Here is a 9,067-nt window from a genome sequence, read left to right as displayed (position 1 = left end):
GAGACAGAGAATAAACTTTAAAAAGTCCTTCTTGCCTTCCCTCCAGGCTCTGAACCGATTAGCTGCTGCAGAGCCGTATCCAGACACAAACCAAGAGCCCCGTTCCTCCACGGTGCCTCCCCGCTGTGCTCTGCCCGGCCAGGATGGGAAGGGGGATCGAGGCAAGGACATGGGGACCTCTTTCCCGCACGCAGTCCGTGGCCACTCTCTGCTTAGACTACTGAGAGAACCAAGTGGGGGAAGAATTTACAAATCTCTGCAGCAGGAACTGAACAGAGACCTGCCAACTTCATCTCTGCGGGCTGACCAGTGCCGGCCAGTCCTGACTGGGGCCGGCCACTGGGAAAGCAGGGCTGGGATGCTGCTCAGAGCACCCGGAGCCATCCAGACCCCTCTCGTCCGCTGCCAACACAGTGAAGAAACCCCCCGTGAGATGAGAGAGGCCCTGCCAGACCGCTCCGATGCCTTCGAGTTCTCGCAATAGCCAGCGGGAACTGCAATTAACGTCTGCTGCAATTTCTTCATTATCATAATGACAGTGCTCAGCAAAATATACGGGAGACATTGACGGTGACGCCCAGATGCTGGAACCATACGATGCCACATGGAAAATCATGGCGTGGTATAAAAACTAGGCTTTTATATGGTACAGCTGCCTCTGCATAATGCCCTCATAATTTATCAGTGTACAGCATCTGGTTCTTTGCTGTCATTCTTCGACTTTCAGACAACCATAATCTCAAGTGTCTTAATAATAACACAGACCTGCCAGACAGGGGAGGAGGGAGGATGGGAAGGGGGTGGGGAGCAAAATTGGTCCTTTTGTGCCGTTCATCCCAAATTAGAGGGGAAAACCAGAAAAAGTCTGGTGGGGACTGAGAGTGCTGCAGGGGCGGGAAGGGCGAGGGATGCTGGGGCCGCACAGCAGGTCCTGGAGGACCCTGCCCGAGGGGGCACATTGCAGAAGCCGTGGCTTTGGTATCCAGGCTTGGAAGAGCTTCCAGGCATTGGCTCTTTCTGGGGCGAATTTCCCTTTGTAGGTTTAATGAAAACCATTTGGCCAAGCCTGCAATTCGAGTGCATGCACAGTGGTGGTGCAGGGCCCAGCCCCGCAGCCTGGCGCGGGGTGGCACCATGGCAGAGCTCGCCGAGGCTCGGCCGCCAGCCCCAGGGCTGTGCAGGCTGAAGGGACGATACAGGGTCCCGCACTGGCAGCCTGGAAAAAAAATGCTAAAAGGATTTGAGGCAGGAGCTTTGCCTTTGGAGCTTTGCAACCACGCTGCTGGGCGGCTGCAAAGCTGTGCCAGTGTAAAGCTGCCCACCCGCTGCCCTGGCAGCCCCTCCGTCACGGAGGGGCTCTCGTGGCACGTCCCTTCCCATTGCGGGCACTTGCGAGGGTGCCCAACCCATGACACCTACAGCAGTTTTGGGCTCCCTGAGGGTGGGCACCCCAAACCTGGCGTGCTGGGGTGTGAAGAGCCAAACTTATAAAATGCGTTACAAGACTGGGACCATGGCTGACACATCATCGCCCCCATCGTTTTAATCTCCTGGTGCATCTCCCGTCGAAGTCGGGGGAAATTCCTGGGGTATGGCTGAGCCCTGAGCGTGAGCGACGCTGCAGAGAGGACCTGCAGGCGTGGGGCCAAATCTGTGCCCCGGTTACACAGGTGTAACCCCACCGACACCGCTGGGTCACACTTGCTCCGGGCCGAGCAAGGGGGACCTGACTGGCATCCGCTGCAGATGGGTGCTGCGGGTCCCCAGCACCCCATGGCACAGCGGTGCCTCAGACCCTGCCCCGTCCCCAGCGCGCCCTGGGCCCCCGGCAAGGGGAGGTGGGATGTGGGACATGGGACGTGGCAGGCTGCCTGCTGCCACCACGAGATGGCGAGCGAAGGAGCCTCTTTGCGGGCTGTCCTAGGGAAAGGTGCTCGGCTCTCGGCTGCATGGGATATCTCAGCGTGATTTTCCGTAGCAAGGGATGAGAGGAGGGTGGGGACCAAGTTCGGGGACACCCATGGCCAGGCTGGGTAAGAATAATGATGTTTGAAATGATCCGAGCAGAATTTGGGAGTACATGGCCGTGTGTCCCGTGGCCATTCGTACCGCCTGACTACCCGCCTTTTCTGACACGCTGGATCTCCACGGGAAGGGCTGCCTCCCTGCTTCCCCTCTCCATCCCCGTTACTGCCAGGATAACCCATTGCTTCCCCACCTCCCCAGCAGCCGGGATGAGCAGGAGCAGAGCCGGGGCAGGAGGAGGTTAATGGCAGTCCCGTTAGTGCTGATGAGGGGCACCTGGAGGGTGGGGAGACCCTCCAAGAAGGGGTGGAGGAGCAGGAGCCCTGCTTGGAGGTGCTGCCTGGGGAGGAGCAGAAAGGCCCTTTCCTGGGTGCAATGGAAGAGGGGAAATGTGTGGCTGCATGAAGGCAAGTGGTGGGTGTTGGGGGCTGGCTCTGCCAGGGGTGGGGAGGCTCTGGGTGAGCCCTGCAGTAGGGTGATGGTGATGATGAGCTGCAGGACTGAAGTCTTGCCCAGCTGATGCTTTCCTCTGATGTTGCCCGATCTCTGTGGCTGCCTCCTGTCCTGCCTTCTGGGTGCTCTGCTCCAGTGCATGCACATGAGTCCCATCCTTTGCTGGGCTATGCATCTTCTCCTGGTGCTTGCCTGGGGGCTCTGACCTGGCAGGAGGGCTTGGGCCATCCCCAAGGCAGCCTGTCCCCTGTGATGCAGGCTGGCAGTGGTCCCTCTCTGCCCCAGTTTGCAAAAGGGGCAGCCAAGCTACTTCCCCCTGGATATTTCTGCTGGAAAAGCTTCCTGTGGAAACCAGCTCACACCTTCACTGGAAAGGATGTCTGCAGGAACAGAAAGGGCTTTTTGTTAAATATGTGCACACGTGGAATTTGTACGTGAGCTGTCTAAGCACTTCCCCAGTGCTGCTGACTGGGGTGGGCATTCGCACGACTGCCATTTAGAAGTGAGACTTGATCTGGCTGCTGTGGAAGGACCAGGAGCACGTTCAGCACCGTAACCTCCAGAACCGAATCCTGGCGGTGCAGCGCTGAATGGGCATCGGTGTCCCCTTGTCTTTCAGTATCAGAGCAATTAATTTACCACCCTATTGAGACAAATGAGGGTGGTTATGACAGCCATTTTGTAATGGGAATTAGTAATCTAATAGACACACAGCTAGCACTCCTCCAGTAGTGCTTTGACCTGCAGACCTGTTTGAGTAGCTACAATTTGTGGCAGTCCAGAGTATCCTGATTTTTTTTGGTGTTTTTTTTTTTATTTTTAGTGCACAGAAACTTCTGGCTACTTTGTCCTTTTAAGATAGGAGGTGAGTAGAGAGGCATGGGTTATTTCACCCCACTCTCTCTCTTTGTGTATTGAGAGATAAGCACCGTATTGCATTAACAATCAGAGAATATGTGAGAAACTGGAACTATTGGTCCTAGTTGGGACAGAAGCTTTACCTTGGGAGGGTGCCTGGGTTGGGGGAGATCCTTGGCTGGAATGAGTGCAGATGCTGCCAGCTTCACCGTGCCATTGGAGGTGAAGTTTGTTCAGGCTTGCTCTAAACTTTTTGGCACGTATCCAGACGTGAGGCACCTCTCTGCTGGGTCATTTTAGGTTACTGGGGTTAAACATTGATTGCAGTGAAGGGCTCCAACGCATGGGCAAGGCACTATAGCTTAGTGGTAATGTTAGCTGAGCCACAGAAACCGGCCTGTTGGTCCTCAGCATGTGTGCTGGGGTAGTTCAGCCTCCTGTGAAAGAGGTTTAGGTGAACGCAGTCTGTGCTAAGAGCATTTGTGGTCTGGGACCGCTGTTCAGCTGAGAGGGGGCAACCTAAGTCCCGGCAGAATGTTCCCTCCTAAACCAGTGCACGCTTGTGTATTCATTGGGGGACTTTTTGCACCATTAATGTAAACCTCCCTTCAGTGGTCACCTGAAACACCTCTGAAACAAGATGTACTTTTAAAACAAACAAAACATCCAGTTACAGAAACCCCAAGTCCTGCTTTCTTTCATGCAGCGCCGAGATTAAGTGACCCAAGACAGCCCGCCCTCTGGTCGTGCGACAGCCTGTCCCGGCTGGGTGGGCACCCAGCCTTGTGTGAAGGGACTTTGTGCTGCTTTGTGCAGGATGGAGTCTGCGTCAAGCCCACCCCAGGGCTGATGTGGGGTCCTGTGGAGGAGAGAGCAGCCTGGCTCTTAAGGACTGATTTCCTTAGGACAAAGGAGGTGGTTTGGGCAGAGAAGGAGGCATCCCATGGGTAATACAGCCTGCGGTAACTGGGAGATGTGAACCAGCCAGCGAGGCAGCTGGTGCGTTAACCTCACTGTCCTGATCCCAGCCCTGAACTGCTGGGCTGAAACGTGGGGTGGTTTTGGTCTCTTTTGAGGCACACGTCTCCTTGCAGCCTTTCTGAAATCCTGCATGCTCTTCTGTACCACCAAACGCACCCCTGGCAGCGGTGTGCAGGTATTTGGGTCAGTCTTCTTTGGGGCTGCCCTCCCCAAGGTCTGTACTACCCCTCTGCCCATAGGCAACAACCCTGGGGAGGGCTGCAGTGGGGTAGGAATTATTTCCCAATGTGTCTTAAGCGTATAGACTAATACACACTTGCAGGCTCTGGTTAGATTTCTTTCTTCCCAAGAACCAAACCACGCTTGCAGCCCAGGCTGCCTGCCCCTGCTAACCACAGCCCGAGCCACCCAGCAGCCCTGCCTCTTCCTTCTCCCCTGCCCCCTCCAAACCCAGACCACCATAAAAACCAACTGGTTTTGCTTCTGCGGGAGTGGGAGTCCATGAGCCCGGTGGCCTGGGCTGCTGCGATGCTTCGGGGCTCCAGCTTCCCCATAACTGCTCCACCAGCCCCCTCCTTGGAAAGTGAAGTCCCCCAGGCCAGCACGATCCCTGTGATTTCTGCAAAACTGGCACAGTCTGCCCTGGTAATTTGCCGAAAAGGCTGAATATAAATAAAGTCGATATGTCCATTGGTTTACTTAAAGCAGCGTGTGCGTTGCCCTCTGAAAATACAATGTTTACCCTGATGGCTGTAGTGCTGGGTTCATACATTCAGGTGAAATGTTCTGGACCAAAGTACAGCCGTACAGCCAATACAGCCGGCTGCAAGCAGGAATCCAACACGTCGGAGAACAAACACGTTACGCCAGCGGGTGAGCTGGAGCTGCATTCCTGAGTGTTTTTGCCCAGCGTGGGTGTCCCTGTGATAGAGGAGCCGATTGGGGAGCTGCCAAGTGGCCCCTTCTCTTATTTAAAACAAATGTGTAGTGAGGCTTTATCAGGTTCAGCGTTAATTAACACACAGGGATAAATCCACTTATTTTAGAGCTGCCTCTTTCCTGTACCTGCTGGTTGTATTTTTGTGGTCAATCTTGTATTCATCTGCTTTTGCACTGATTCCTTTTGTGTTCATGGAAGTGTTGGGTGAGAAGGACCTTGGAAGGGCTTGAGTTTGGTCCCTGAGATGTTGCCAGAGCTAGTTTGGGTTAGCTGTGTCTTGGCTTGGAAACCTCCAAGGACAGAGACTCCTTGGCCTCTCGGGCAGCCTCACGGCATTTTACCAACCCTCCAGGAGAAACTTTCCTGGTGTTCAACCTGAACCTCCCCAGGTGCAGCCCATGGCCCCTCAGCACATCCCCAGCATTGCAGGACCTGAGGCTCAGCTCTTCCAATCTTGCCAGCCCCTTCTTCCTGATTTCCACCTTTGAAGTAGTTGGAGTGAGGCAGCCTGGTAGGTCTGGGGGTTGCCAGTGGAGATTATCATTCAAAGAAATACATATTTTTCAACAAAACCATCACGTGCTCTTGTTCTTGCTGCTGGCCTGGGTCAGTCCTGAGGTCTGCTCAGTCCCTTCCTCATGGGCAGGAGACTGCAGGTGTCCCACGGCTCGGAAATGAAACCCGCCCCGAGAGGAAATGCCTTCCTGGTGCCCAGCTGGGAAGCCTGAATTTTTCTGTCCCTTTTTAAAACATTTATCTTTTAAATGGTGACTTATCCACCATTTCAGCTGAAGTCGGACTGGTGAACGCTGCTGGGAAATGGGGTTTGGATCTGCATGTTTCCTCTGTGAGCTCCAGAGGGGTGGTGGAGTCTTATCTCTCTTCAGTCTCCCTTGGCAACATCTATTTACATGGCTGCACAAGCTGCTGAAATAGTTACTTCATCCTAGCCTTTTGTTTTGTTTCATTGGAAACCAATATTTTGGCCATGTCAAGGCTTGAATTCTTTTGTGGCATGTTTAATCCAGGTTTGATGGCTTGCTCTGGTCCCAGAGGTAGAAAACCGAGTAGAAATAAATACAGAGAAGGAATTGTTGGGATGGAAAAGAAACTGGGGGGGAAAAACCCTGAAGTCTCAGCAGTTTGGCAAAAAGCCTCTATCATTTCTTTGTAATATGGCTCATGAGACTTTATGAATCTCTGCTTAAAAAGGAGGGAGATGGTTTCAAACCCTCTGGTGGCATGGCCAGGTCATTAAGAAAGTTCTCACTGACTGAAGGATTTTGGGTTTCTGAGCACGGCTGATGGGGGTTAACCCATCCTGTGGGTTGGGGATATTCCTGTCTTCTGTACTTTTCCTCCTGGCCGGTGGCAGCAGCATGGGACAGTTTTGACGGGGTGTTGTCTCCTTCCAACTTGTGGTGATGGGGAGGCCTTGCTGGCGGTGCTGGCCTGTGAGCTGACTTCTGGTGCCCGCTCCTCTCTTGCCTCTCTATCTTGTAAGCTAACAGCATCCTCACCCTTACACAGAACCAGCCTGGGGGGAGCTGCTTCCCCAGGGGTGGTGGTCTTGGCTTGTGTCTAAAGATCCTGCTGGGTCTCCCACCCATCCCGGTGCCTCCGAGGAGGACTCTGGGTGCCTCTTTTTCCTCCCAGCTGCTCTGTCTCACCTATTTTGACCGTAAGTTCTCTGGACAAGAGCTTTTGATGGAGACCGGAGGTTTTTGTCCTGTTTGTGCCCGGGAGTGCCGTTATTTCAAGTAACCAGAGCAGCATTTCTGCTGTAGCTGAGCAGCCTTTGCCCAAGTCCCTATTTGCAGGGGAGCCCGCAGGAGAATTTCACTTACTGCCTTATCAGCCTTATCTGCTTCTCCCCTGAAGCCAGGGTGGTGACGAGTGTTTTCTTCTCATTTATCTGTGTACATGCCTTAGCGATTGGCCAGAAGAGATGGGGAATACTGTAGATATCTAAACAAATCACTTTCTTCCGATGTACGTTACGCCAGGAACCAACCTTACTGCATTGCAACGGGAGCAGCAGGGCCCTGTCCGGGCTGATGAGCAAAGCTCAGACCTGAATCTAGGCAGAATCTCTTGGAAAGCTTTTATCTAGGTTTTGATTTCTAGCAAAGATAGCCATTATCTGCACAAAATAAACTTCTTTGTCCTGTAAGCGCCAGCGATGTTACAGATGGCAGACTGTGTGTGACAGGACTGCCAAAACGGAGCCGGCCAAAGGGCCAGTTTGCGTTTGCTTCCCGGGGTTGGGCCGCGCTCCAACAGCCAAACCGCAGCCTGGTCCCTCTGGGCTGCTCAAACCCGCCTTCGACGGCGCCGCCTTCCTCGTCGCTGCTCTGCTGCCTCCCCCAAGCTCCCAGCCCTCGTCCCACCCCGGCGGGAAGGTGGTTACCTTCTCCTTTTCCCTCCTCCCCCCAAGCCCACATGGATGCCGTCCCAGGAGGTACCACAAGCTACCGTAGCACAGGACAGTTTCTCCTCCTCCTCCTCCTCCCTTCCCACTGGTGCCAAGGGACTGGGCGAGTCTGACCCTCACCCCGAGGGGAGCCGCATCACACCTCGCGATCGCTGTCTTGTGTTTGGCAGCAGTGACAGAGGACAACTTGGCCTAAATAATACATTACCAGAGCCGATCTCGCTGTGCAGATCATTTTGCTGGCTTTGTAAAGTTAATCAGTTTACATGTTGCCATTAGGTCAGGAAAGCTCCATTTACCTTAAATAATTAATCAAGATCAATTAAACAGAGGGTAATTGCAGAGAACAGCAAAAGGCAGAATGACCCTCGTTTCTTCCACTTCTTTATCCTGCGTGGACAACCCAGTGCAATAGCACAGCTCACGGAGCTTGGGCAGTGGGAGAGTAACTTACATTTATGTTTTGCGATGACAGCTCTATCCCCAAGGTTTGACCTAATTACTATGTCTTGTCTCGACTTCTGTCTGGGAGTTATTGTTGCTGTCATAGTGGCAAATGCAGCTAATGAAAACATCCAGTGGTTCCATTAAAATATTAGTGTGGTGAGTCGGCTCTGTTGTGCAAGTGCAAATGAATGTTTCTGAAATTTTTTGGTGACTGTCTTATCAAATGTATCATCAAAACAAATACTTGTTAGGATGCCTGGAGGATATTTTCCAAAGGAGAAACTTCTTGAAAATAATTCTATAATATATTTGATAATCATTAAAATGCTAGTAAAACTACCGATGACTGAGTTTCTGGCAAAGTTGGATGAGGGAGCAACATGGCAGACCAGAGAGCAGCGTAAAGGACCTCCCGTAACAGGGAATTGAAATGCCTCTTACGTAGGAGAACTTTACAGAGGCTGAGACCTTTGGCCATTTTAGCTGATCTCGGAGCTGCTTGGTGGTAACTTGTAGTAGTTTACACACTGTTTCTTGGGATCTTTATTGCATAAATAAGTTGGTTCAATAGAGTAGCAGCCAATAGAGAAACTAGCAGAAAGGAGCACGGTATTTCCCAGCGACACAGCTTTAGACAAGCCCTTTGGAGGTGGGGGCAGGAGAGACCACGCAGGGTGTTCCTGGAAGGAGCCCGTTTCCTTCGCTCCCACTGAGTTACAAAACTTGTTTTCCAATTCTGAGAATCATCAGCGCAAAAGGACCATAAAGAGTTTTGAGAGGACTTTCTTTGGCTCGTTTGTTAGGAAGCTCTTTGCAGCGAACTGGCAAATGCCTGCTGCTCGCTGGCTGGCCTCCTCCCAGAGCAGGGGAAGGATTAGGTAAGGTGGCTGTGTTTGCAGTCCTCTTAGCTGGTGTAAGAGTTACTTTAG

This window comes from Calonectris borealis, chromosome 17, assembly GCF_964195595.1.
Source record: "Calonectris borealis chromosome 17, bCalBor7.hap1.2, whole genome shotgun sequence".
NCBI classification, from domain to species: domain Eukaryota; kingdom Metazoa; phylum Chordata; class Aves; order Procellariiformes; family Procellariidae; genus Calonectris; species Calonectris borealis.
This window is presented reverse-complemented; position numbering follows the sequence as displayed.